Here is a 4,969-nt window from a genome sequence, read left to right as displayed (position 1 = left end):
GTGTGACAAAGCCTGGCTTTAAGTCTAGAAACTCCTTTATGAATATGCTAATCACCCTGAGTGGACTACCACCCACTGTATGCCTGAATCTCAACATCATATACATTATGGACTGTACAGATATGTATCAATAAAAATAAGAACTAAAGTTTCCTTATGGGTGTCTCTAATCATAATTATTTAACAGTTTCTGTTAATTTTTCTTTTCTCATTGATAAAACACAGATATAGAAAACCACACCATAAAATATATAGTTACTGTAACAAATATAACTTGGTTGACCATTCTAGAAGCCCTTCTTTGTGGTTCCTTTTAGTTTTATTATCCATTTGGACATCTTGCCCTTTTCACTCAATATGTCTTCCATCTTTTCCTTACAACTGTGTATTGAGAAACATGGGTCCTGCGGCTGTGGAGTTGGACACTCCGCAGGAGTGCCCACGGGTTATGTAGTTCAGTGTGTACCTCTCTCCTCTGCGTTTTCTGCCGATGGTAGCAGATGGTGGCCTGAGGTTCCATCCTTTGACAAGACTCTAGAAGGTGGTTATCTTCTTTCTTCGGGAAGTTCGTAATGTCTGGACTTTGCTTTATTATCAGCTATTGACTGATCAGTATCTAGATACCTTGATCAGGGCCTGAAAATGTTAGAACAGTTGTTTTGCTTTGTTTTGTTTTCTGAGTAATTTTGTGGGAAGGTAGTGCACACTTGTGTGTGCGTGCATGTGTGTGTGTGTGTGTGTGTGTGTGTGTGTGTGTGTAGGCCAGAGGTCAACCCTGGGTGCCCTTAGGAGTCCTCCACCCTTGTCCTTTTGAGACAGGGTCTCCCTGGGACCTGTGCTGGTCAGATAAGTGAGGATGGCTGTCCAGGGTATCTCGAGGTCTTGCTTCCACATTTTCGGTACTAGGATTACAAGTGTGCTGCCAGACCTGGCAGTCTGTGTGCCATTCCCTCATCTACTGTGCTTGACACACTGATTAGTGAACAAACGCCAATTGGCTCTGCCCTTTGCTTGGTTGGTTGCACACCTGTGGCTACCATCTGTTTCCTCTTGAACGGACACTGCTGAAGCCAGATTTGGTGGTGGTCGTTGATTTTGACTATTGCTACGTTAACTTGGGGGTTAATAGAAAACTTGATTATATAGGGACTTTTCTATTGTTGGGGGGCGCTGTTTGTTCTGCTCGGGTTGCCCACAGGCCTTTGCTGTTCCTCTACTTGCTTTGCTCTTATCTGGGGATCTAAGAAAAACACAAATATTCCTGCTTCCCTGCCTATAGCCATCTTCTGGGTCCATCGGTCAGTTGTTTGTATTCCCAAGAGTGGCATGTAAAATTTAAAGATAGAATGATTGTCTGATAAGTTATATTCTAGTATGAATTTATTTAGAAGATTTATATAGATCTTTATGAAAGATTACTGGTGGTGTTCATTTCCTTTATTAAAATTAATCTTCGATGGCTGGGAGTGTGGATTAGTGGTAGAGTGTTTACAAAGCATGCACAGGCCCTGAATCCTCAGCATAGGGACTTTGGGGGTGTAGCTTTTCTGAGCGCAGCCATTTCTTTATGGGTTTAATTTTCTGTTCGCTGATTTCTGCTCTGGGCTTTATCTCCTTTTCTCTGCTTATGTTGCCTTTTGTTTTCTAATTCTGCTCAGAACAAGTGGATACTGATTTCAATCATTTACTACTATAAATGTTTATACTCCATATTAAATAGTGACTCTCCACTGACATCACATGGCTTGTCAGGAAAACTACATGAAAGAACGGGCTTCAGGGAACACATGAGAAGGGAAATTTTGTTGAGTCTTGGGGTTTCATCGAAAATCAGAAAAGGGTCAATGTGGGAGAAGGAAAACTTAAGATTTTTGTTTATCAATGAAAAAAAATAGGGCATTAAAGGCAGCCCTTAAGACATCCTTGACAATGATATCTTTACATTTAAAGATTGTGTTCTTGCATTTTATTTTTCAAACTGACCCTAGTGATGGTGCATACAATATGGCACCCGAGCAGAACAGGGTGCGGCACACCGTGCACACAGCCGGCTGCACACCGAATGCCGTGACAGCCCCTTCTCTCACACAGATGACACGGCTACTAATGTCTAGCTGCTCCCGTCTGCTTTACTTACTCTGCAGCAGCCTGTGTCTGTTTTTACTGATTGTTGCATTTTCTTTCTATTTCTCTTGCAGAGATGCTGAGCTGATTTTTGGAAATAGGAAATGCTCTTTTACGTGAACTGTCTGGATATAATGCGGAACAGAACATGAAAGCTCTCTTAGAAGCTGTGAGTAACTTTCTCCAGATCCAGAGTGACAAGACCTCCGTTCTGTGTTCTTCTAAGGAGAATACCTTAAGCTAGAGGGATGTGAGCAGCCTCCCTCATGCAAAGTAGAAGTGATGTTTAAGAAAACCACTGCCATTCTGTAAATGATCCTGTGCTAAGGACTGTTAGTCCGAGAGCTGTGGGGACAGAAACCAAGTGTAGATGAGCTGGGAAAGATGGGTCTCTGATGTCTGCTTAGACAGTTTAGTACCAAACTGTCTTAAGAAGTTATTGTTAACATATTTCTCCTCCCTTTCCTCCTCTCTCTCCTCCCCTTCCTCCTCCTTAGGGACATAGCTCTTGTTCCATGGGAAAAGTGTAAAGAGTAAATGGGACTGGAACACTATTTTTGTTTGAAAACCTCTGTTTATTTCTGTAAATTTGTCTGCCTTTCTTGTAGTTTGCATTGTATTTTCCAACCCTTAAGGATTCAAAAGATGTTCATTAACTTTTTCAAAGACAAGTGGCAAGCCAAATAGCTGAGCACTTTTGTTTTGTTTTAATTTTCAAATAACTTATTTTAATTTAATTTATTTTGTTTGAGACAGGGTCTCCTGTATCCCAGGCTGGTCTCCAGCTTGCTCTGTATGTAGCCAGAGATGACCTTGGCCTCTTGATCTCTCAGCCTCTGCCTTCTGAGTGTTGGGTCCTAACCACACGTGGGTACCTCTGCAGAGAACAGGAACTGTCGGGTTCTGGGGGCGTGTGCAGATTACCCTGATGCTGCTGTGCCACTGTGGCTCACAGTGGTTCTAAGTCAGCCTCCACTCCCCCTGCTCCCTGTATTATGTTATCAGAAGTGTTCGTTCTGAGGGGAGTTTTTCGAGTTCTGAGCCACAGCCCTTGAGGGCACGTGTTACCTCCCAGTGCCCTGCTTAGCCTTGCCCTTCAGGGACATTGCTTTTCCTTGTCTGCCCTGGGGATGTGGCTCAGGAGAAGAGCACCTATGCAGTGTGGATGAGGCCCTAGGTTTAGCCCCTCCTACAGCAGGGGCACGAGAAGGCGGGGAATAGAATAGGGTGGTTTAATGTCTCAAAGTTGATTTTAAAAGCAAGTAATTTCTTTGTTTGAATTCTTTTCCTCCTCTATGGTTCCTATGGCAACTCTCTTCCCCTGGCTGTGGTGGCTGGCACTAACCTTTTCCTTTTCATGTTGATTCTTTCAGACTTCCCTTGAGTCGGGTTGATAGATTTTTTTATTTATCCATTTTCTACCCTGCATTTCACTCTAGCTTACTACTTAGCCCCCAGGCCTTAAACGTGCCAGCGTCTTCTATCATCATTCCCTCTCCGTGTTCAATAGATGATGTCCAGCCGTCCCAGTCCGCGCCAGCTGTCAGTCACAGCAGCCCTGTAACCATGGCGTGCCATGGTGTGCTTAGCGCAGCATGCATGTGTGCGCGTGTGTGGCGGGGGCATGGACGGACAGCGACAGACAGAGAAGGGGATCAGAGTCAAGAAGAGGGCGTGTCAGATCCCTCGAAGCTGGAGTAACAGGTGTTTGTGGGTCCTAGGATCCAAACCCTAGTTGCCGTGGTTGTAGGACAAGCTTTCTGAAACTCAGCTATCTTCCCAGCCCAAAATTTATCCCTTTGTGTTAATTTTTTTTTTCTTGATTCTGTTGTTGTTTGATTGTGTTGTGGTGGTTGGTTGGTTGGTTTTACTGTTTTTTGTTTGTTTGTTTGATACAGGGTCCTTCTATGTAGTTGTAGTTCTGACTGTTCTGGGACTCTAAACCAGGATGGCTTCTAAGAGAGATCCTCCTGCTTCTCGCTCCTGAGTGCTTCTATCACTTTAATGAAGCTGTAATTAAATATCTCTAAAAGGCAAATAGTGTAAAAGATAAAGTATATATTAATTATAACTCTTGAGTAAGTGACTTAAATCTATTGCAATTTTCACCATGGTAAGAACTCTACAAAAGAAGATCTGGAAGAGCTAAACCGTGAACTCCAGGAGGAGAAATTAATTAGCTATTTGCGAGCCCAGCCTCACCAGGCGCAGTCAGACCAAGCCATGAAGGTAGGAGCGAGTCACCTCGTTGTTGTTATTAGCTTAACAAGTCACTACCAGCCAAGGGGTATCCATGGCAAATGCCTCTTTCTAGACAATCAGTAGTGATCTCCCATCAGTCGGTCCCTCCCTGCCTGCCCCCCCTTCCACGTCTACTCATTTATTAGAGTTTGCTTGTGTGTGTGGCGTTCTCGGTTGGTATTTGCACATACTCAGTCTATTCTTTCATATATGGATCATGTGTTCTCAGAAACTCTTGAATTACATGATTCATAGCATTCGGTCAGCTCCGATGCTTTCATTTTTTTCCTTGCAGGTTTCTGTTAACCTTTTAGTTGTGTATTTTTTTTTTTTTTTACCAATCTTGATTAATATTTTTTTAGATTTATCCTTTTTCTTATTTAACTCAAGGCATTCTGTTTTGTGTTTGGCTTTCCTCTTCTGAAATGAGTTTTCTTTTATATCAACTTTATGAATTTTATTACTTTTTAAAAACTTTCTAATTCTAATTTTCCTTTCATGTCCTGTTCATTTTTCTAAAACATGTTTCATTCTGAAATAAGTTACAATGACTTTCAGTATATTGTTCTGCTCCTTATTCTCCATGATTTTTGTTGTTTTTGAG

Source organism: Arvicola amphibius, chromosome 5 (genome assembly GCF_903992535.2).
Source record: "Arvicola amphibius chromosome 5, mArvAmp1.2, whole genome shotgun sequence".
In the NCBI taxonomy this organism is placed as follows: Eukaryota; Metazoa; Chordata; class Mammalia; order Rodentia; family Cricetidae; genus Arvicola; species Arvicola amphibius.
This window is presented reverse-complemented; position numbering follows the sequence as displayed.